The sequence below is a fragment of the Pararge aegeria genome, chromosome 5 (genome assembly GCF_905163445.1).
Source record: "Pararge aegeria chromosome 5, ilParAegt1.1, whole genome shotgun sequence".
In the NCBI taxonomy this organism is placed as follows: Eukaryota; Metazoa; Arthropoda; class Insecta; order Lepidoptera; family Nymphalidae; genus Pararge; species Pararge aegeria.
Window position 1 is genome coordinate 14,730,071 of NC_053184.1, and position 26,158 is coordinate 14,756,228.

Genomic DNA, 26,158 nt, shown 5'->3' on the forward strand with positions numbered 1-26,158 from the left:
TTCAGCGGTTTTCGGCCACGTGCTAGCATCGTTCATTCATGTGCGCGAGTGAATGAGTAGCGACCGTCGAGCAGTCGGCCTGCGAACGGCCGCGGGGTCGCCACGCAGCGTGCCGTCGCGCCTCGCGAGTCTAGTGACAATTCTGAATCGAATCGCGAATAAGAGTGAAGCCACACGAGTATTGCCGGTGCGTGGACGCACCGCTAGGTTTTGACGCACAAAGTGAGGGCGCACGTGCGTTCCATTGCGTTGCGTAAACGCATTAGAATTTTAAGATTTTTTCACACGGCCAATGCGATGTCGCAACGCAACGTCTCTCACTGCTACGTCGTCCGTCTTGACGTGCCATGTGTGCATACGTCCTCATCGAAATTCATTGTAAATCCGACGTGAAATAGGCAACTGACCTAGACCCCAATTGTTTCCATCGTCCAAAAGTAGTAATCGACGAAGTGCCCTATTGCCTGTGGTCGTTACTGGACTCAGCAACCGCAGTTTACTGTGGTGTCCCGTTGCATTAACAAGTGACTAACTTTTTAACAGCGACTTATCTGCTACTAACATCGTAGTGTTGGTGGGTGTCAGTCTGTCTGGTCCCTTTGTAAGTTCCACCACCGCAAAAAATCGCAACGCACCATGTGGCAAGTCACAGTAAACTATACGTAGGGTAATGCTGCGTCTCAGATATCGCACCGCACCGGCAATGGTTCGTGTGGCTCCGCTCTAACTAACCAGTAACCTGTAACGAATTTACGAATTGCGAAATCACGCAATAGTTCCCAAATCACCAGAGGATACTATCGGTGCGTTATCTATTTATAACATTTTGACTCCGCAACCTTGAATCCAGCTTCATTCACTGTCATTCAAGATTCCGCTTATCTCTTCGTTAATTGAGATGACCCGATTTTGGTTTTGATTTTTTTGTGTGAAAGATAAAACAGTCGGGAGTTTTCTTAGCTATATTTGATGAAAATTGGTCCAAGATGGCAGCCGCCATGCTACAAGCTATGACAAACTTCAAATCTAAGATAGACAAACAACTCCAAATGGCAAATTAATTTTTCAAGTTCCTCCATCATCATCATGATATCAACCCATTATCGGCCCACATGTCTACTACCACAATGAGAACGGGTTAAGGCCGTAGTCCATCACGCTAGCTCATTGCGAATTGGTGGAATCCACACACACACACATTTGAGAACATTATGGAAATTCTTACTTTCTGTTGAAGCCAGTGATATTATAGATTCACACATAACTCGGCCACCCGAAAGTAAAGTCGAAGTGCTGAGTTCCTCAATATTGGTATCAAATAAAAGGGGTAATCGGGTGACTAGAAGCCACCGTGACTAGTATAAAAATACACATTATAGAAGTCAGGGGCTTTTATTAATTTTGAATTTATATATTATTTAAGGTTGCGTTATTATATTATATCATATATATATATATATATATATATATATATATATATATATATATAAAGATTTGAAAAAACATTTTTCGTAACTATTTACTACGTTAAACCTTTTCACACTATTTTATATAATACTAATTTATGGTTCATCAGTACCAAATAGTTGACTGACCAGCGTTTAATAAAGGAGAAATATAAAAACCTTTTTATTACATTATTTAATAACAATCAGAGCCCGTAAAAAATTGGAGACAGCGGTCAGTAAAAAGTAATAACACGGTCGCAATTGTAGATCCTTCTTTCTATATTTACAGTTATATACCAAGAAAAGACTATTGACAGGAAATTAAAGTTGTTAGTAGGGCCGCCGCCGACGGCTAACAGTAGCCGGTCCCGTTGCTTGCTTGTGTCTCGACACTCGACACTCCATGCCGACACATAAGAACACTTAAAGGCAACTTTCCACCAAAGCTGTGGGAGACGGAGATCACGCTGCTCATGACGTGTTTGACAATGTAGAAAAATTTATAAAACAATTGACTAGAGACAGTTATTCTATCAATTCTGTCAATCATACTTAATATTATTTTTGAAAATAGAGAGCTTGAAGCTGTACACAAAATAATTAAACAACTATGCTGTCCGTGACATCCAACTTGACATCTCGTACCTACGCAGTCCCGTCGTGACCACGATCCATGCAACTGGGTCGAAATATCGACAAGTCCAAAATATTATCGTGGTATGTACCCGTTGAACTACATTTAGGAAATGTTTATTAACCACGAAAATCTTAGTTTAAAATCTTTAACTATGCTGTAATTTATGATGGCAATCTTAACAATTTTAAATCCCTTGGATAAGGAAATAGAAATATTTATAACAAGGTGCATGTGGACCCTATACTTGTCGAAACGAATCGCATTTGACCGGTGTTTTATAAAATAATCCGTTTTCTTAAATATTTGATGAGACAAAGTTCCACCCTGGCTCCATAAACCTGAGGCGTTTCAGACCCACGGAATGTGTTCCAAAGTAATGCTTGCAAATACTTGGCGACGAGCTCTGTCACAAAAAGCTCCATTACTTCTATATTATACAAATAAAATAAATGTTACGAAAATCATGGGGTGGCAAATTGCGGCTAAAGGCAGATTCTCAACACGCTGAGTATATCTTCGCATCGCGCATCTGCGTGTAGTGGAAAGCCAGCTTTTCAGATCACTTGTAGGAAGTGCACCTATCGCAGTAATCGCCACAAGAACAAGCGCTCGTTGTGAAGCGAACAAAGCGCGTGCCAAAGCCCAAATGCCACCAACAAAAAAAAACACTCCGGAACACTATTTCATTGATAAGATAAATATCCACAAAGGGCTACCAGAAACTTATCCGTGTTTTAAAAGAATTACGTCCATTATTTACTTTAAAAGCCAATATGACAGGGCTTTTAGAAAATTAAGACGGTTATCAACGTGGCGCCAGACGGTTTTTTCGATACATTTGAAGCGATGCGAGGTTAAGGGCTTACCTTTGCAGTAAATGTGACAAGGTTTTTTTTGTTCCTTTATACTTTCATGCCGTGGTGGCCGTAGTGACGGCAGATATACAGAATACAGTTGTCATCGCCCCCCAACCCCCGCCCTTTCCAGTGCCAGTGGGTTTGCCAGTCCTCCGGTATATTCCCTAAGGGAATATACCGGAGGACTGGCAAACCCTCCTGTCGGGAGAGGCCTTATGTCCAGCAGTGGACTGTTATAGGTTAAGATGATGATAATACTTTCATGCTTTATATTATGATAGCTATATATAATACGAATAAACTTGTGTATTTACAAAAGGGTTTAAATAAACATTAATCTAGAAAAAGTTAAATGTAACAAAAACTAATCACCCATGTTTCTAGTTCCTTCCTAATTAATTTTAATTACAGGATATGAACAGTATACACTAGGCATGACTCCTCGAAGCACCCGGGGATCGGGGCGGCTTGCTACTCTTTGTGAAAATAATTAATTGACATACCACGCAGATGGCTCACCTGATGGTAAACGGCAAACTATTGCCTATAAACCAAGAAACAGGGCCGGCAAGTAAAACTCCCTGCAAAGGGCCGCCCTGTGTCCATCAACCTGAGGGTCCCAAGGCGTAGGTGTTAACCCTCATGTGCAGGGAACCTTATCAGCGGCCTTGCGTACTACGGTTAGTTCAAATGATCACATGAAAATGAAAAAGGAAGGGCCCTTAAGAGTTAAACTATTTTATTTCGAAATATTTAAACGTGTCACTACTCACTATTAAAAATGCGAAAATGCTCGTGGTGGTTTGTAAATTAAAAATCATCGATTATTAAGCCAAAAAAAATAAAAAAATCAGAAAGAATGCATAACTTAATACTTACGTATAGCTTATATTTTTTTATTGGCTGAATAGGGCGCTGTCTCAGCTTTCATGCCATCTGATGGTGCACGTATGGATAGGAAACGGATAGTGCATGTTTTTGCGAGCGAGTGTGTGCGCGCGCGCATGCGTTTTTGTGTGGGTGTGAGTGTGTGTGTGTGGGAGTGTGTGTGATTGTGTATATATGTTTGTGTGTGTGTGTATGTGCGTGTGTGAGTGTGTGTGTGTGTTTGTGTGTGAGTGTATGTGCGTGTGTGCGTGTGTGTGTGAGAGTGTGTGTGTATGTGCGTGTGCGTGTGTGCGTGTGTGAGAGTGTGTGTGTGTGTGTGTGTGTGTGTTGTCGTGATGGCTTAAGTCGAGGCTCGGACTCCAACTTCCTAAATTCGGAGAATATTAAAAGGAAAAAAACCCTTTCAAAAAAACAATTCCATGCCCTAGGATATAGAACCTCGTGATCCATAGTTGAATTTGCTAACCCTGTGGCCAACGCGGCATTATTCCTTTTATAGTATTAATAAATGGATGACTGCGCTAGTACCGTGCTATAAAATGGAATAGTCTAATTTTAGCTAAAGTAAACTACGTATAGGTAGTACACAGATGCATGTACCTACGGCTCGACACAATGTTTCGTGGAATTCAAATTCGCCGAAAGCACAGTAGTCTCTGGGCACTGGCAGTCATAAGTCATAACTGAGCGGGCGAATGTTAAACATCTGATTTATAAACATTTCAACCTCCTACAGTGCTGTACAATCTGTAATACAACATATCACTTTTACTTCAATATCAGTTCACAAAAAACTTAACATTTCTTATTTTTATGATTATGGAGCGGTGACAGTCTAGTATTATTATATACAGTTATTGCTTCGGCTTCACTTACGGGGGACCGACAAATATAATTATTTTATTACCATCATTATATAAATATACACCTATGCAGTAGGTATATCGTAATACAATAAGTATTACCACTTTAAGGTTAATTAGGTTAAAGTATTGGATAGTTTTAAAATTAGGTAACCCTTAAGTCAATTATGCAATTTTAATCTTTTAAATTTAAGCACCGTGTATTATACATAATGTTTTTGTTAGAAAAAGTACATAAAATGGTTGAATATAAACATTTAAGTTGGACTTATGAAAAACCTTTATAAAAAAGGGAAAGGTAAAAAGCTCTAGAAAGTAAAACTTTCCGCATGTTATAAAGCTACTAAAAGTACTTACCACATTTTCAGCAACTTTATAAAAAATATATATTTCAAGTTTAAATGGAATATAGATATGAAGAATCCACTGAGTTTAAAACGTGAGGTGACCGTTTGCGTGATAGCGTGGGGAGAAGGCGCGGGCGACGCGACCTCGCCAGATAAATCTATCAATGGACCCGATAAGGGGACCGCGTGTCACGTAACCGCAGGAAGTGCCCCGACTCCGCCTGCATCGGCTATCGCGAATATCGCCACCAGACTCGGCCGAGTCGATAACACTTGAGAAATAATTAATGGAAATCGTATTTACGATCATTCATTCTTTGGGTGGTTTGTACGGACCGCTGTCTCGTAGCTCCATAGGGTAAAACCGGGATAGATGCCCCAGTTCTTAAAGAGCTTCATTATTTTAATACCAAATATATTGGCACCGACTATCCATGTAATATAGTTAGTTTTATTATTTATATAGCTTAAGAATCGGTATTTGTTTACCTATTACCGGTTTTCCGGAAATTAAGTTCTTGCGAACCAATCTTTTTGGTTTTGGATGCCTACCTTTATGTGTAGATGCCTCGCTATTAAGTATTAACGATATATATATCATTTAGCCAATTCGTGGTATTATGTGGGCTAGATGCCGCCAAAAGCTATAGTCATCTGACATCAAGATCCTACGCACCTATAGCGGTTGTAATGTCAACATTTGTGTGATTTTAAGATACGATTTAAAAATAAAAGCAGTAATTCAATTCTAAGTTTAAAAGACTTCCCTGACGCATCTGTGAGCGCTGTGGCAGGTCCCGGTTCGATCCTCGGAAGGGCATTTTAGCAATTCGGGCTGATCTAGTGGGAGGCTGTGGCCGTGGCTAGTTACCATCATTTCAAAAAAGACGTGCCGTTAAGTGACCTTTTACCGAAAATCATCACTTACCAGCGGGTGAGATCGCAGTCAAGGGCAAACTTTTAGTGGTTAATTTAATAATTTAAACAATTTTATTATGATTTATTGTTAGATTTATTTCAACACAACGCGCTTCTGCCTTAGAAAAAGAGAAACATAGGCCCTTCGATATTAATAAAACAAATTTGTTTATTTCTCCCACAAGTTAGCCCTTTACTGCAGTCTCAACTGGTTGTAAGTAATGATGAAGGTAACGGGATATTAGGGGCAAGAAAGGGTAAGGGCTTATGACAGTTATATTAAAACACTTACCCTGAACGATTTCTACTCGAAATCGTAACGCTAAATCGCTTGCCTCACTCGGTACACCAACTGACAGCACCTCTTACTGCGTAACTGTTCCGAAGTTATGCGACGTTTATTTTTAAGACACTTACTGCAGTTTCTACGCGCTTGTTTTATGACTTTTAACTTATTATATTATCCTCACCAACATCTCATCTGAATGCATTTATCTAAACGAACAATTATACTGTAAATTTACCATTTTTTCATTTTACTAGGGGCGCACCCGTCACTATTTGACAAATCTATACGTTCTCTATCACGTTAAGTTTGTTAAGGTGATAAGTTACACTGGAGGCACAGGTAGGTATTTTCAAACTCAAATTCAAATATTCCTATGTAGGCCTATCACAGCCACTTAAGAAGCGTTCACATATATATGTTTACATCATAATGAGGTGATGGTGATAACTACGTTCGCCAAATTAAACCTAATGTAAAAAGTACATAAAAAAAGAAAGAACACGTATACAATTTGGCGCACTTATCGCTTCATAGCAACATCTCTAATATAAGATTTCATCCGTAGTTATTAATATCACTAGATAATATTTATAATAAATACCCTCAATTAATGTTACACAATTAAGTAATTAAAATTCGCAATGAGTATTCAAAAAGCACCTATGGCATACTTAGAGTTCAATTGCAAATTTTATCGCTTCATGCGCACAGCGATCGTTCTAGATCCCCGCGTTGTAAAACCATTTTGTTTTGTTTTGGGTTTCCATATATTTCACGAATCTTTTTGTGATTTTATTAAAAGGGTCGGTAGCATTGTACCACGTTGTAAGCATCACATCATACAAAACAATAGGTAAAGCACAATTTTTTGTGCGGTGATAGTCTAGAGTTTAGGAATTCCGCTTCACTGTCAGAGAGCCGTCTTTGAATCCCAGCTCCTCTCTTTTCTAAGTTATGTGTCGTTTATCAATCAAAAATCACTAGCTTCAACGGTGAAGGAAAACATCGTGAGGAAACCTGCATGCCTGAAATCTCCATAATATTCCGCGTAGGCCAGCCTGGTGAACTACGGCCTAAACCATTCTCATTTCGGAAAAAGACCCTGCCCGTAGTGGGCCGGTATTGGGTTAGTAAGATAATGATGATGACTGTTGATTTCAACATTATTAACCCAATACTAGCCCACCAATCCGCACTGGGAAAGCGTGGCGGCCTAAACCTTTCTCATTGTGGGAGGAGACCTGTGCCCTAAAGTAAACTGGTAACAAGTTGATATGATGATGATGACTACAGGTCTCCAGGTGTAAGCAATACTTCGCCAAGTTGGCCATGTGTACATTAATTGACTTTAAAAACATTAACGAGAACTCTCAGTCTTGCAGGCTTCCTCACGATATTTTCCTTCACCGTTAAAGCAAGTAATAATTTTTAAAAGAAGAACTCTTACGCATGCAGGCTTCCTAACGATATTTTCCTTCACTGTTAAAGAAAGTGATATTTTTAAAAAGGAGAACTCTAAGCCATGCAGATTTCCTCACGATATCTTTCTTCACTGTTATAGGAAGTGATATTTTTAAAAAGGAGAACTCTCAAGCATTCAGGCTCCTCACGATATTTTCCTTCACTGTTAAAGCAAATGATATTTTTAAAAAGCACATAGTTAACTAAAAAGGCTTAGAGGTGCGTGCCGGGTATTGAAATCGGCTCCCCAGCAAGTTAAGCCGAAGTACTTACCAACAGGCTATCATCGCTCTGTACTTTACTGTATTTGCATATAATAGCGTAAACATTTATGCGATGCGTCACATTGGTCTGATGCCAAACCAGGGTTTCCGCCTCTGATAGCTAGAAACACTAGCACAAATAAATAATTCGACTTACGCTGCGCATACAAACAATAAGCACACTATAAAAGGTCACGACTGCCTCGCTGGTTATGTAGTCAGCATGTTGGACTATGATCACGTGATCTATGTTCGATTCCAGGGCCGTGCCTCTTAGGTTTAACGAATTTCTCACCCTGACCCTTTAGCCTGTAGTTGGACTACGACCGAAAGCCTGTGAGTCTTAAATTAAGTTTTCGATCTTCAATGCAGGTTACTTTGCCACCTTTTGCAAAAAAAGTAGCGAGATTTTTACACTACTGTCGATATAGGTATTTTATCTAAATGGATTAAATTTTTTTTTAAATTAAATATGTTCGAATTTCGATCAGTCTATCACTGGTGAACAAATTGAAAATTGGTTTCAAGGTTAGGTTTTTGAAGTGTTTCTTCAAATGTTTACACAATACCTATTACTTTAGGGTTTAAGACCTTGCTAAGTCCATTACGTACGCGTTTGGTAAGAGGTAAATTGTGTTTTTCGTGACATTCATGCTAACGCCAAAATTAAAATGCAGCGTAGGTCGCATAACCTACTTATGGCGGCTGATGAAGCGACAACACTACCTAAACAGATCGCTATACCTACTTTATTCGAAAACCTTCTATAGGGATACCATCTCGTTTTCGCCGAAATATAAATTAGTATAGAGTCGAGGCGAGCCTGTTTGGGATGAGACAGTTTGAATTTGTTTGAACTAAGTATAGATTTACAACTTAAAGAAAAATATTTTTTTAAATTTATACCTACACTTTATTTGTACACCACTTATAAAATTAAGGACATGGACAGGAATAGAAGAAACTTAAAAAGTAGAATATCAAAGGCGGCCTTATCTCTAAGTAGCGAACTCTTCCAGGCAATCTTGTATCAGGAAAGCAGAAGGAGAAGATAGATAGATAATAATAAAAAAAAGAAGAAGAGAACTTCGGTTGTTTGGGTTTTACTTATTTGGTTTTTATATGTATATTTTTTTCTATGATTTAACTCATTGGTACAAAAGTCTATGTCCAGTAAACGTCAGACATAGATGCATCGTACAGACGATTACAAACAAACGAAATATTTGCTCTGTCGCCTTTTTCTCAAGACGCTGATCAACTGGTTTAACGTGCACTCCGGGGCGCGGTGATGGACATTGCTAATTTTTTAACTCTAACTCTGTACTTCCTGAGCAAATAGAGAGTTAAAAAAAATACTGGGTGATTTTTGTTAGAAACACATAAAATCTTATAATTTTGGCCTTGATTGGGAAATGAATGAATGCAAAACAAAAAATAACCTCAAGACTAGAATTTCCAAACAGAGTCATTCAGTTTTTATAGAAATTATGGTGACCCTATTATGTCCATTAATTAAGCGGTAGGCGTCAAACGCGGACAAGTGAAGGACATGCAATACCTTTTATTGAAAATGGTCCCAATTCAATTATAATAAATAATCGAATAATCCCTTATTAATGCCTACGATAATGGAAGTTTGCAGTAATGAAAACAACATTAAAACAAATCATTACAATTAGTTATTTTTTTTTTTTTTCTTATTATGCATTTATTAAAAGTGCAAGTGTTTTCTGTTTTGACTCGGTTCTTTCATCATAATCATCGCTGCAGAGTGTGGGATGCAGATCAGGTCAGGGATGAGATGCAGGTCCTTTGTAGGGAGTTCCAACTACCATTGTCTAGTGTCGCTTAGATCCAGCGGTTCCCTGCGACTCACATTATGTCATCAATCTTTCTTGGACTCGGTGCATTGACACTTATTTTTTGTTTAATGGAAAACAAACAGTCTTTAAAATTGTCAATTATAAGCTTATTACAGTATTTTAAATAAAGATATCTAAATATCAGCCCTGCCGCCAAAAGCTACGGCTAATCGATTTATAATTCCGATTCCGCCGATGCTGAGTATAAACGGATTAGAGTGTTATGATGTAACTTTATAGCTAGCTATATATTTGGTAGGAAATCAATACTAGCAATGAATTCTCGCGAATAGGTGACGCTATGGTGCCCTAGTATCTTCAACTAAAAAATAATATAGTCACTAGCGAAACAATTTTAATAAACAAACTGCTTTACTACTTATTTTTATGCGAATACGCTTCCTTTTTAGACCTTACGGCACTTGCCACAAAATTTAGCATAGATAAAAAAAACACTGTTTCAAAGATTACCAAGTTGTGCTGTAGCACAAGCAATAGATTGTGCTGAGTGAGTCAAATTGACTCCAGCTGGTAAAATAAATGGTTCGTCAAATTCAGAATCAGACTGTAGAGTTCTTAATTTGACCTTTAAAATACCATTTTCCGTTCACTACCTAAGCCTGATTACCAGCTGCGAAGCTGCGTGAAAGGACATTAGACTGATGAATACCATGTACTGAAACTTATAACCATGTAATGTATTCCAATATCTTTTATATATTATATTAAATTATCTGTATGTAAAGAAAGGGTATCTATTTTTACTTTGATTCTGAAAAACAAGCCCTAGTTTTTCAGAGTCAAAGTAAAAATATCTTTATTCAATCCCATGAATGACACTCATGATGCGAACATAACATGAACAATTCGTACATTGTAGTGACATGAAAGCGATAACGATATTTGTAAATCTAAAACTATAGCTGCGGGGTTCCCAACGTGGCCTGGTATAAGAAGAAGCCCACGACAAATTTAGCCGAGTGGTTTTTTTGGTTATTACCATCTCACATTGTCATTTAAAACGACAAGAAGACCAACCTGGTTGTCATTCACACCTAACCTTTTTTTATCGTATAAGTTTATATATAAGTTTACATTTAATACAAACTTTGAACTTTTCTATAAGCTTACATTTAACACAAACTTTGAACTTTTTAAGTTACATCTCCAAGATGTCAACCGGTTTGAAACTCTGATTCAGCTTTGAACTAACCGGTGAAGTTATCACCGTATAATAATGTAAAAAATATGTTTTATAGAACATCTTCTAAGTGCATTTGATATGAGTATTCGAATGATGAAGTTCAGAATTTTAACGGATATTTCGTTTTCGTAGTACCTGTAGTACAGCCTACCGCTACCTACAAAACATCGAAACCTATCCAAGTGTCCCACGTAAATGCCTTTGAACGGCTTTCGCATCTAATAAGGTGTACGCCATATTGAACAGTTGCATAACGCTCCGCTTTCCACCGTCCCACGTGGAGTCGTGGGCTCACGATTTGGTACCACCAGCCTCCAAAGCGTCCGCTTGCGAAATGGTGGCGTAGGCGAACTGGGAAGCTTAAATGCGGTATTTTAATCAATTATATATGGAATTTATAGCGGTGATAGCTTAGTAGTTAGGACTTTGACCTCCTTTTCGGGGGAACCGTGTTCGTTCCCTGGCATGCATTTGCACGTCTAACTTTTTGGAGTTATGTGCGTTTTTAATTTAATTAATGAAAATATCACTCGCTTTATTTAAGGCACGTAAGGCACGTAAAGTCTACCAATCGACTAAAGATACTTCGCATTCCAGTATAAAAGGATAAAAATATATTTAAAAATAAAACTTTTGTAACGGTGTGCAGAGCTCACCAGCTAAATCGATCTCAGCGCTATTTTGCACAGATAATAAGTATATAATTATAGTTTGCATCCTGGAAACATCCTGGAGTAAACATAGGATAGGACATAGGACATAGGGTGCTTTTTTCTGTATCTGCTTAAAAAACCGAAAATAATGCGGAACAAGTCGCGGTCATCAGCTAGTCACAAATAGCCTGCATATCAAAGAGCCATATCCGCTTGCAAAAGCCACTCTGTAGGCAGGAGGCCGTAATTTGTGCCTACTTGTCCCACTGCCTATGGAACACGTTTATTAGTGCTGGTGTGGGCAGGCCAGTTCAACTCTGCACTTTAGTTATGGGATTATGCCTGAATCAAAGGACCCCGAAGTCGGTGCTTATGTAGTCGAGTGTCGATTACTGTAACGCGTCTTTGGGTTTCGTTTAGGTACTGTCTTGTTATGTTTTAATTAAGATTAACACTACGAAATATATTTTTTACTCGTCGCCGTATTGGCAAGTGACGGTCAACGGACAGCGCGTTTCATTAAATGGTGTAAGCAGCGCAAGACCCAGCCTTCCTTCGATAGATTCAATTACATCCGTCCAGATTTACTTGGTTTAGACGGATAGAAAGTAAAGCTTAATGTCCGTTATATATCATGATTAAACATCGACTTCTATCCAATATGTCAAGGGTGACCAAAGTATGCCAGGTAGGTATTAAACAGTTATGTACGTACATAACCAATAAGTCAAAGTTTGGTATAGTCAGGTACTGTAGAATACAACCCATTTTAGTTTATTACAGTATGTACGTAACCAAAAGAAAAGTTTGGGTTCGGTATGGAGTTGGTTCCAATATTTGGAGTGTCAGGGCGCAGGGTCGTCGACCGATCGCTTCGGTGTTGTGCGTGCTATTTCCAGGCTACGAGCACGCCCGACCGCGTCCGATCCCTCCCGAGCGACGCGCACGCGTAAACAAACATTCAAACATGGCCGAACTGTCATTCACTAATTCATTCATGATCATTGTACCTATTCGACTAATTGTCACAAACTCATTACCAGACAGAAATAGTAGCAACAATGTCGCGTGATTTTTCATTTTAACTTTCGTATCTAGATGGCATTTCCTTATAAATTCATTATCGACGACACGAAGGGCTTTGGTTGTAGTCTACGGTGGTCGAATGTGCTTTGATAGACATCATACGCCCTTGGGAACATTATGGAGAACACTCAGGCATGCAGTTTCCCTCACGATGTTTCCTACATCGTTAAAGCAAGTGATAGGTATTTAATTGCTTAACACGCACATATCTCACAAACTTTAAGGTAGGCCAAGCATCGCACACGGTACCCCCGAAAGGGAAGCCGAGGTTTTACTCACTAGGTTACCACAGCTTACTTATTTCTTGTGTAATTTAGTTAGCGCTGTCGAAAAACAAAGTCCCGTTTTTGAATGAAATCGCGATAATTATGTATCGGCTTTCGATTCCTAGTAGCTTTTATTTTTCCATGTCTCTTACTTACATCTTTGTTCTCGTTCATGTAACGAAAGGTGACCTTGATACTCAATTCTAGAATTTATCCCTGGGTGCTTGTCCGGATAAACTCTATCCGTGTCCAGTATACAAGCTATTTTTGTTTTAATTATCAACAAAATTGGTGCAGCTGTTGAGCCGAACATGGATAAAAAAATAACGAACAATTCATTAGTGTGGATAAATAAATCATCTAGTTCAATATTATTATACCTACGAGCCCAAGGTTCTTAGTTACGTGGTACAAAAAAAGATTATTTTTCTTTTACTATTCAAAAAAAAAGCTTTGTAAGTTAAAAATAAATAAAAAAATAAAAATAAATATACTACGACAATACACACATCGCCATCTAGCCCCAAAGTAAGCGTAGCTTGTGTTATGGGTACTAAGATGACTGATGAATATTTCTATAAATAATATACACGAATACTTATAATATACAGATAAACACCCAGACACTGAAAAACATTCATGTTCATCACATAAATATTTTCCAGTTGTGGGAATCGAACCCACGGCCTTGAACTCAGAAAGCAGGGTCGCTGCCCACTGCGCCAGTCGGCCGTCAGTTGTTAGTACATACCCACTTACAAAATATAATAATCACCATCCAAGATTCCTTTTTGCTCCTTAGATCGTTACATCAAAGACAGGTCCATTTATGAGAGCAAACTCTATTAATAGAACCCACACAATTATTATTTGATAGCTACCTACCTATATTTAAACAAACAAGAATAGGCTTTGCAATTCATAGTTGATGACAATAGATATATTATTAGGTTCTCAACATAGATATATATCAAGATACGGCGCTCTGAATGTTTGGCTGAAACGTCCACCTTAGTAGAAAAACTAGATTCATATATTAAATACCAAGGCTGAGATGTACTTATCTTGTAGCGAACTTAGAATTTTCTTACGCAAAACCTGGTTAATTTTATGCTTGCCATAATTTTAAGCTCCAAAATAGATGTGTGATCTTGAGATCGTGCTGTTGCTCTGGATAAAAGTGATTACGAAATTTAAATTCTGCCTGTCCACTAAAAATTTTATGGCGTATTTAAATGTTGAGATATCCCTAAACTTAAAAAATATGTTTTCACTGAATTCGGGTGTAGGTGTTAAGTACTTATGGTTCCTATGTTATTCTAAAATTTCGATAAATCGTCTATTTTGTAGACTTTGATACGCTTTGATATTCTCGCGCATTGCCGGTACTCGAATGTAGCTGTATAAATACTGACTACGTCTAGCTCCACAATAAAGTGAGCTTAAGCCTAATTCTATAAAAATCGGTAACGTAACTTGCAAAACGCTACGCAGTTATCGTGTCCCACTTTTTAGCATAGTAGGAGCAAACATACACCACACAACTTGCCATTTCTGCAAATTAAATAATCACGATTGTCTCCCATGACAGAGCATGCGCGACCAATTGAACCCAACTTCAATACTGTAAACGTGAACACGTGATGTAGTCGTTCCTTTATATATGTCAATGGTTCTAAATTTAGAATAGATACGTGTTATTCACGTCGCCAACTTTAGAAATCGATTTACATGTTCTATATCTGTACAATTCAGACCGATTTGCAAAGTTTATGGAATAGATTTCGTATCAATTTTTATATTTTAATCAAACCCTTATTTAAGCTATTAAAAGAAAATGAACAAATAGTAAATAAATTTAGTTTAAGTTATAAGTGTTAAGTGTTAAATAATCAGCTTTTTAATACTGGTAGGTAATCGAAAAAATCCGCAGTAGGCGAGCTATGACTAAAACCTTTCTCATCGTGGCGGATCCTGCCCTGTCGTCGGCCGGTATGGCTTCATATGTTGATCATGAAAACTGGTAGGTACTAATACCTACAAAGATATTAGTAGGTGCTAATATCTACATATTTAAATTGCATATATAATTATTCATCATCATCATCACATCAACCGGCCAACTACAGAGCGAGGATCTCCTCCCAAAACGAGAAGGGGTTAATGCCGTAGTCCACCACGCTTGCCCAGTGCTGAATGGTGAACTCCACACACCTTTGAGAACATTATGAAGAACTCTACGGCATGCAGGTTTCCTCACGATGTTTTTCTTCACAGTTGAAACAAGTGATACTTTAATTACTTAAAACGCACATAACTTAGAAAAGCTCCTACCCAATGCGCTTTCACCGCTATAATTATTATATCTAACATCAAGAATATAAAAAAAAGAATAGTGAGTCAGCTCTTTATCCCTCTCACCTATGAGACCCAGCTCAGTGTCCCGGGAGTAAGACAGGCATCGATCACAAATAAAGAGACAGGTGATGATTTTTACTAACCATAAATTCCCCTGCAAAGTCACTAAAATTGGTACTACACAAATTATAGTTACCTATTTGGAAATGCCAACGATATAATCTTTAATTAAAATTTTAATATACAATTTATGTTTTCACTTGTCTTAGCGCCAAAACTAGAATCGCGATATGGGACATGAGAAGGTATGTATACATTGTTCATGTTTGAAAGACTTTGCAGGGCTGCCGCAAATGATTATATATAAAAAATATATATACCTAGTTTTAAGTTCTAAAAACCAGCGTTTCAGCATCGAAATACTAGGCAACATTAAGGATCGGCATAGTAACGTATTTAATATCCTATGAATGATTTTGCTTCCCAGTTTCTAATGCGCTTTGCAAAAGCTGGATTCTCATGCCGGCTTTTATTTTCCGCAAGCGCGGTACACTAGAGGCTGTTATCATCATTTACCCTCAGGTGTGGCAAACGCAAATAATTATTTGTATGTTGGTGCAAAAATTGTGATCAATAAAACTTATTATAAAATTTTTAACTTAAAGAAAATATGTCAAATTGCAATACTAACAATTTTTCATACAAAAATCGTCAGTCAGTCTGTTGTCTTTAGTGAGTCATTCTGCTGCCAGTCGTCGATCACTCTGCTTTATATGTGAAGCTGAGCTTAATATATATATATATATATAAAGCTGACTCCTATGGTTTCGCCCGATTTTACTGGCTTTAGTACTATCAGCCCTCGTTTTATATGATATTAATAATCTATCCTAATATACAACTGTATTGTATGTATGGTGTTCTTGTAATCGCAACATATACTTTTGGAATTGCACAAGTAGGTACTTTTGATATTATCGGGTTCAAACATACAAAAAAAACTATTAAGATTTATGTACAGATTAGCTGTAGGCCTGTTGCTGTTGTAAAAGTAGCTGATAGAAGATTTTGAACTAAAATTTTCATCTTTTCAATTATAATTGTTTGCATAATATAAGCATTTTTTTAATATACACAAAAAATCTCATTTTGGAGTCAATCAAAAAATAAACATTATTTTTGAGCGCCAACCCTAAACATACTCTACGATTATAGCACATCTGTAGAACATATTCAAGCGTGCCTTTTGTTTCCAACCCTGTCCATGTGGCACGTAGCCCGCGGTGCGTTTACTTGCCGTTTTTTCTAACGGTTTTTGTACGAACGAAACTTTAAAAAGTGTTCATGCCTATTTGAGCATCCGGTCACTAAAATTATATTTATGCCTATAAATTGATCGCTCATTGCTGCAAAAGCCGCAAAAAGTTTTGGAAGCTCAAGAGCCGCACTCAACAAATTTATAAGACAGAAAGAGTGAATGAAGAACGCGCCGACGGTACGGTCAATTGCTCACTACTGAAGCTATGTGAGTCTGCGTTGGCTTGCAAACCTTCTATTCTAAAGGAAATGAGGCCTGCGCGTGAGTAGAGGGACTTTAATAGGCTAAAGACGGCGATGATGATGATCATTTATCACAATTTGGGTCTGTTTTTTTTCGATGTAGCATGCAGGTTTGCCAGAAAAAAATATTATAAATTGCAAGATATAAGTCATGATTTAATTTTGGTGTATTTGGGGAGTTATAAGTTTAACGTGTCCGTATGTGTATGTGCTTGTTTGTCTATCTGTGGGGTTGTATTTCCCGAACGGAGAAACCGATTTATATTTAGTTTTTTTGTTTGAAATGTGAATAAATCTATATTTGATAAAAATCAGTCAAAGATGGTCAGGTTTCACAACTCCCTAAATATGGGAATCAAATGAAAGGGCTTGACTAGTCCGACAAATTTTATCAAATGTGAAGAATGAATGTAGAATGTACTAGTAGAATGCTATAATACACTACGACAAATTACAAATCCAAGATGGCTGCCACTACAACATGGAGAGTTACGTTTAGGTACAATTCTCGCAACATGGGTATCGAATTAAAATACTTGACTAGTAGAATTATTTTTTATCTTATCTTTATACAAAAAAATCTAATTTTAAACTTTTCACCAACCATGTTAATGCTTTAATTCTTATGGTAACACACTCGTAACACAAATGTTTAGATGTGTTCATTGTTAAGATTTAAATTTACTATGTTCTTAATATTGCTCCATATTAAATAATGCTGCACATTCGGACTGCGTGAAGGGGTTGCGCCATACGAATTTTTGAATTCTTTTATTTGAACTTGTAACTTAAACTAAACTTGGACTAATTTACAGTTATCTTTAATTTCTAAAAAAATTTGTTTTTATATAAAGTAAAGTAAATATAATTATTGATATAAACGGTCGGCTCGACGCTTTTCATACAGTCGACTTGTACTGCTAACAGAATTTTTCAGTTGGTCGCTCGGTCTATCAGATCTTGCTGCTCATACGGCCTGTAGCAGTCTGCGATAAACTTAAGAATGAGAGGAAATTGTTTCATTTCGATACGTCTTACAGGAAGTTAGGAGTGTCACTCATTTCGAACAATTCATTTTAAAAATATAAAAGGAACATTGGGTTATAATGTTTATTTTTTAATTAACTGTTAAGTGATGTAATTGTTTAAAATGCTAACGCCAAAATTGCATTAAGTACTTGAAAAGATAAATTTTAGGTGCAGTAAGAAACACGATACAGCGAATGCAAAAGACGCGTTATGAGGGCATCCTATATGAATGGCATCATAATGGCATAACCGGACTAATTAATAAGCATTTAATATTTAAAAAAAAAGTTAGATACTTTTATCAGCCCAACATCGCTGAAGCGGATCATTTTAAGTGTGTAATTTTAATTATTTATTGAGGATGTTATTTGTTATCTATTTATATAGGTATTTATGTTAAATATTTTATTTGTATTTATATGTGATATATTTATATAGATATATATATATATAATATATATATTTTAATTTATATATTTGTATAATTTTTAAATATTATTTATTGCACCACCTACCTCTTTTCTATGTTTTTTCCTTTTACGCCATTGGTTACCTGGAAGAATTCGCTATGTAGCGATAAGGCCACCAAATTGTACTCTCTTGATATGTATTTGTATCTCTGTAACTACTTTTTTTTCTTTGGTGTACAATAAAAGTGTATGCATTCATACTTTTAGATTGCATATATTGCAGTAGTAGAAAGGCTCTTTGTGACAGAGCTGGTCGTAGTAGGTACTACTGCCATGTTTATGTCTTCCGTAAAGCAGCATTGCTGTGTTCTGAAGGGCGCTGTTGTCGGTGTAATTGTAGGCACACCTACGCCTCATGTTGATGAATGCAGGGCAAATCTTGTTCTTTGCCCTCTGAAGTGTTGCTCTGTTTATGGGCGTTTTTCCACTTAGGTACTTTCATAGACACATATGCTTCCGTCAAAACCTATTAAAAAGTTTCAAATTATACTAGTTGTTGCCCGCGACTTAGTTGGCGTGGAATTTTTAATGAGTATGCTATGTTATCCTTACCCGTGAACTTCCGGTTAACAAAAACATGCTTATATCTTGCTTTGCGAAAAACACAAACAAATATCACTGGGGAACCGTACAATTCTCCAGGATATAGACTGGACATATAGTCTGGAATGTATATATATGATAAAAAAAACTTGGGTATGATTTGCTCTAACTCCAAAGCTCAACATTAACTCGACTGTGAGATGGTGATAACAAAAAACAAACCTGTCGAAGTTTGTTGTGCTCTCTTCTTAGACCAGGGCGCATTTGAAAGCTTAAGTTTTAAGTTAACAAATGCAGTGATGACAATCACTAACATTAGTGTAACATGTTAAATGTATGAACGCTTCATAAGTGCCTGTGACAAGGTCTACATGAATAAAACATTTTTGAATTTGAGTTTGAATAGCACCTAGGTCAGTATTTATGCTGTTTTTTATTAACTATGTTTGTGCCTTCCATCGAGACCTGTTCAGCCGCTCTGGCGCTACTGAATCCATCCAAACTTTTGCATTCATAATATCAATAACTAAGTAAAAATGTAGATTGGATAAATAATAATTAAAACGCTACACAATCTCTTGTCATAGCTGTGTCAAGCACGTGGTGTTAAAGAACTTGACGCGATGCCAATTCGCATACGTTTCCTGTTTACCATCTGTGCTCGATAGGAGATAAACTTTGTTTTTCACTATCGAGCTAATTTGCGTGTGGTAAACATCTCTTCAAACTTTAAAAAAAAAGTGTGTGCGTATAATCTTTACGGGCGATTGAAGTAAAACTTTTATTATTATTTATTGATGAAAGAGTAAAATGTTCCTGCCATTTCATTTAATATTCACTATTTCATTTTATATTCTATTTATTATAATTCATTAATATCACTTTCATTTGTAAAATATAATAAATTATTGAGAGTAGAAAATTTAAGGTTAAATCAGCACAGGCCAATATCACCTTGTGATTGAATACTATAGAATGTCGCAATCGTCAGAAAATTTGTTAATAATTTATTTATTACAAAAGTAATGAATAAAAAAGTATATTTAGAGATTTTCAAAAAACTTTGCAATTTATATATTTTTTTAATTGTTTTATTCCCAATTTATCCGTTTGAAAATATTGGAAATAAATAATCCTAATTGATTATGATATTTGCCGCTAGCTGGCGTATAAGTCAAGAAGCGCGGAGTATATGACAAATACTTACGACCTATCCAAATTATTATTTTTAAGTAGCGGAAACTACACAGAGAAAAAAATCGCAGTTACTCCCTAGTTGCGCCTAAAGAAGTTTTACTTCAAAAGAGAAGCTATTGCATATGTAACGGGGCAGTGTGACTTTGCGGAGCAGCTCTATTTAGGTACGTGTATGTTTGCTTGTTTGTTAAATTTCCTCCTACTTCCTAAGGGATTTAAAAAATACAAACTAGGTAAGCTACTGTATCGTTTGGTTTGAAGCTAAACCGATTTTGACTAAACATTGAATACTCAGTTATCTATTAGTTGCATAGTACGACACTTTTAAGGCCGGGAGAATAAAAAAAAAACGCAGCGGACGACATAAACCCATTACCGGCCTACAAGAAAATCTTTTATTTGGGTGAACACACACTAAAATTAAAATAAAACATATAGTCTAAACAACAATTACGGTACGGTGTGATCCCAAAATTGTCTTCACTCAGCTAGTTTGCTGTGTCTGTTAAGACCCATCGCTGATCTTCCTTGAAGACAGACGTGATGTTCGGACGGCGCGGCAGGCACTGACAGAGCAACGCTTAATAACTTTGGATATGCTATAAAATAGTCTAATTTAAAAGTATTATATAATTAAAACAAAAATATTGTATATTTATATATATAATAATATGTTACAGCGTTTAAACAGAAAAAATAAATAAAAATGATAAACACACGCTCCCTGCATCCGTGTTCAAATGTTTTGTTTTTGCAAAAGATATTGTGTTAATTGATATGCTACTATGCTGTCTCCTTTTACACTGAGTTAAGACCGTAGTCCACCACAATGGCTTAGTACGAATTGGTGTAATCCACCACTACCCAAAGTTGTTCTAGTTTAGATAATATATTTAACTATTGACATATAGATGTGATCAGTAATTCCCTGTGCACAATAAGTAGCTATCGACACCGATGCAAGCTCGTGTTGTTGAGGAGTTGCCAACTCGCATACACTTCCTGTTTACTGGCGAGTGAGACCGCGGGCCGTCTCTTCGCCGTCTGTATTTGATACTTGGTCATTAGCACACTGTTGTTGTTTTTGAAGCCCCAATGAAAGTGGGCTGTCATAAGATTATTTTTAAATACCGAAAGAGAAGTTTACATTCTTAAGGGCGCCAAATATTTGTTAAGTATACTTTTTTTTTTGTACATTTTGTGGTGTGCAATAAAAGTATATTCCTGGATGCAAATGGAAAAAGTGAAAACATCAATTTAAACCAAAATCTTTAGATGAAAGATTCAGTTTAGTAATGCTATCCATATGTACAGTGAAACGTACGAAAAAGGTTAATACTACTAAATTCATATTAAGATTTAAAGATTTATTTTAATAAAATGTTTCCATTTTATTAAAATAGCATTTTCAATATTAGGTAAATAGGTATCCCGTTATCAGATCGTAAAAATCTTTGGCTTGCCCTTAAAGTGTCCCCAGTAACTTATTTGACATTGCTCAACTCTCATGTACATCGGTATTTGATAGGATTTAAGTGACAGTCGATCTTCAATATAAAGGGTTCAGTATCTTCTTCTTCTTGGCCTTATTAAGACGTGGGGTCGTTTTCAATCTTGAAGACAGACTTGTTTTGGTTTTGGCATATTTTGTATGACCGACCGGTTTGCTTGTTTAGATCTATTCCGAACTGCAAACTTAAGCGTGATCCAAGTTTAAATAGAAGCCATCAGTTCCACATCAAGAAATGGCTTTCAAAGCTCCAAATCGCTTGACCGACGACAAGCCTAGGAATGTTTTATTTTGTGGAGTTCTGGCACCTTTTAGTTCAAAGGGTTGGGGTAAGGTTGTAAACCCCATTTTAATCGCAAAGTTTTTCAGAATATCCGCATGACATCAATTTCGACCTTCCGGAGACGTTCGTCTCTTTAATCAAACTCATTGGCCACAGAATTAAGAAAATACAGATTATTCATTCAGCCATTATTGCATGCAGTGCATTCTGTCGAAAAACAGAGAAGACGCCCTCACTTCACACCCGCGGAATGCAGCTAGCTAAAATTAAAATTAGTTTATTTCAAGTAAGTAGTATAAAAAATACCACTTTACACTGCCTGTTTCGTAGTGACACTACCAACGGTTTGAAAGGAAAATTCTGCCGAGAAGAAACCGGCAATACACTCATTAGGGATTCTATTAAAAAATATATATACCTCAGTTTCTTAAAAAAAACCCAACGTATTTCTTTAAACTTTACCGATCAGAAACAATCACGCTTTGTGAACCATATCTCTTCTCTCTCTTTCTCTTTGCGCCCCACGTCCCCCCTTTGGGGCAAAGGGCAGACATAACACTTCTCCATTGCGACCTGTCTAGATTATATCTCTTCTACGTATCAAAAAGTTTACATCAGCACGAAACGGTTTTCCGTTTCACGCAATTCACTGAGGGACTCGCTTTTTTGTGGTTACCATTTGTAGTATTGAGAGTTCCGCGTAAGGATGGCCTTGGTGTATGTTGACTATTTTTTTCTTGTCGCTACTACACAGATAACGCATTGTGTCACCTTATCAAGGAACGATTTCGACGCGCTTTATGGGTAGAGTACTGCGAATTATTCCTAAATAATAATAGGTAGGTATAATGTGGTAATATTCAAAAATTTTATTTGATACGAAAACTAAACCGGCCAGAATAATCTATTTAAGAGTCAAAAAAAGAATAATTATAGAAGTCAAATAAAGGAAAGTTTTTTTGCTTGTTTGTATTCAACTATCTTCGCCAAAGAAAGCTATACTATCACGAAGTAACATAGGCTACATTTTTTTCTATAAATTTCATTACTTGGCGTTCGCTGAAAAAATTTATGATACATAAAAATGATGTAGTATACGATTAAAGAACTCATTATTACCTACAAAAAAGTCCAAAGGGAATATATAGATTCCTATCGACGGTCGATTGGCGCAGTAGGCAGCGACCCTGCTTTCTGAGTCTAAGGCTGTGGGTTCGAGTCCCACAACTGGAAAATGTTTGTGTGATGAACATGAATGTTTTTCAGTGGGTACGTCTGGGTTTTTATATGTATATTATAAGTATTTATATATATTATTTATAAAAATATTAATACATCAGTTATCTTAGTACCCATAACACAAGTTACGCTTACTTTGGGACTAGATGGCGGTGTGTGTATTGTCGTAGTATATTTATTTATTTATATCTAACAATCATAGTTAAGTCAAAATAGCAGCTTTTGTGTTCTAAAATTTTATCAAATCGCCGGTAGATATGAAAGTTGGTTACATATTAATTTTTATTCAAAATTCATTTATTTCAAGTAGGGCTACTATATAAGCACTTTTGAAACGTCAAGAATGTCTGTTCGTAGTGACTCTACCACCGGTTCGGAAAGCAGATTCTACCGAGAAGAGCCGGCAAGAAACTCAGTAGTTATTCTCTGGTCCAACATGAACATTTACAATCATTTTTCTATCTTGCGGGAGATGAGAGCGAAGCTGGCTGCTTCCAATCTACCTTGTAATTAAGAAATTCATCATCAAATAAAAAGTTTTATCATCAAGTGAACTTATATAGCATTTAAATACTTTTTAATTCATTCCAATCGGACATTTAATGTCGAAGTTATCGCGAGTTTTAAAAATGCAAGGACTCCTAGGCAAAACAGTTCTTTATAGTAAAGTTTTTTTTAAAACTACATCGGATTATTGTCTTTACAAGAATACAATACTTAATATGCTTTATAAACAAAACCAAACGTGAGCGAAGTCGCGGGCAACAGCTAGTAACTTTGAAAAGCAGTTATAAAATTGCGAAGTCCTCCTAAAGCTAAAAAAATATTAATAAATAATTTAAACAAATTAATAAAACAAATGTCTTTTTTTTTTAGTCGTTTTTATTTATTTTAATGCTTTTGTTGTATTTTCTATTTACATTCAATAGTATTATTTAATAAATGAAAAGGTTGTTTCAATGAAAGTGGAAGTTAGAAAAAATAGGAAGTTAAATTAATTTAAAAACATCGCACATTAAAAACTCAGCGGTTATTAGAAGCTTTTTCACATCATTCCATAAACTTGAAATAATAATACATTCAAATGATAATACCACAAGTATATAACAACATAAAGTAACTTTTTTCTTTAAAGGTTGCTTAAAAAGATCATCAGTAAAAACCTTGGGAGAATTAAAAGCTTTTTTACTGCATTATTTAATCTAAGTTTTACTATAACAAGTATAATCGTTCAATTAATAATGATTTATACGGGAGCTTAATAAGAATGGTCTTAAGGTTCGGTCCAAATAGAGAACACATGTGCTATGTCGCTAGAATCCGGGATAGGCTTAACGGGGGACGCAATTATGATGATTAAAGCAAACTGGTTCCACCGTACTGACGGGCTATTCTCTACACTCACAGCCTCGCCTTCAACCCAGATATCCATCGTAAGATTACGAGGTTATTTTGCCGGAGAGTTAATTCGCGTCTTGCCTTTTTATTAAAGTTAAAAAAATCCCGTAGATGTAAAAGATTGCGATTTACTATATACATTATGATAAGTAGGTACTTAATTTGCTTTCTGAAAAAGCTGCCTCATTCAGCTCATATGAAATCATAATCCATATACTCATTTTTGAGAAAAATATATGTCGGTTTGTTCAAGTAGATGGACTAATTTTGCAGGGAATGGTCAAGTAATTTTTCATTTCATATCCAACCTTAAGTGGGAGAAATGGGAAATAATGGTGTAATTAAAGAAATGTGCTTAACTTGTTCTTGATAATGTATTCCAAACAGATGTTGGTCACTAACATGATAATTCGAAGTAACTATTTACAATTACCATTAGCAAGATACCCCCTTGATTGGAAAATAACTTTAAAAATAGAAGGGTAAGCATTTTCCTAACATACTAGATTTAATTAATCTATAATCTTATATCATACCATATGTTTAAGTGGTAAATATATATATTTACCATATAAACATATGGTAAATATATAATGCATTTCAATGGCGAACTCAACGACGTATCCTAAGTCTTAGAGAATAGGCCGTAAGAGCGATGCGTCGTGTGCCCACTGCCGGGAGCTTCGCTAACGTTGAAGTTTACGTTTTTTAAATATAACCGAAGGAAGAGTTTTTTTTTGTTTTTATACATAGAGATGTAGGCTAGGGGTTAGAAAGACTGGCTACTAATGTTCGTTAATTAAAATAAGCATTTTATTTAAACATATTTAAAGTATCTGAACAGAACTAGTTCATATTTTTTCTCTTTTTTCTGCCTACTAACTAACTGCCTCGATGATTTTGGGTTGGGTTTAAATATGGCCCGATCAGGAGATAGAACACTCGTTAGCCTTAGTGGAGTCAGGGCTTGAAAATCGGAAAAAAAAATCCGGCTTTGGTTATGAAACTTGGTATCGGGAGCATTTCGGTTTAGATTTCGGATTTCTTTATTTAGCTGGTTACATTAAGCCGCGCACTACCCGCACCCACTTTTGAAAAAGAGAATTAAAAAAAGTCCTTATATACAATAGTTTGCTTAACTATACCGGTTATATTTTCGGTTCTATAGAAAACGTTCAATCAATTAACTGGCAAATCAAAGAACAATTTTTTAACTGATTATTAACCAATATTGACTGGTAAATAACAACTAGTTCTGAGACCTGTTGAACAGCCTAAGTTAACCACAGGAAAAAGGCAGTCGATATCTGTGGTTGTGGATTATTCTGACGTAACCCGCCTCAAAAAGCGATAGCTAATAAATTAATTGGCTACACAAAATCACAGATTAGTTCAGAATCCTCCTGCACGCTGTCGCTACAGACGGCGCCAAGCTATTTTTATAACCTTTGAAAACGCCGCCCCTTACGTTTTCACTCACAGTTTACTTAATTCTTTCGACTTTTTGACGTAAATAATTACGAAGG

At 36.3% G+C, this 26,158-nt stretch overlaps 1 protein-coding gene across 4 annotated transcripts in view; it reads left to right on the forward strand.

Moving 5' to 3' along the window:
- Nucleotides 1-81: 81 nt before the first annotated feature.
- The window catches only part of LOC120624073 (protein sprouty), a 62,134-nt gene continuing 36,057 nt past the window's right edge, over nucleotides 82-26,158 (forward strand). The window contains exons 1-2 of one of the 4 annotated variants that reach the window (XM_039890404.1): nucleotides 82-187; nucleotides 544-803. The gene's annotated coding sequence lies outside the window, so the exon portion shown is untranslated. Of the gene's footprint in view, nucleotides 223-543; nucleotides 804-26,158 lie in introns of all 4 variants that reach the window. The other 3 variants (XM_039890405.1, XM_039890408.1, XM_039890407.1) reach the window with 3 other exon arrangements.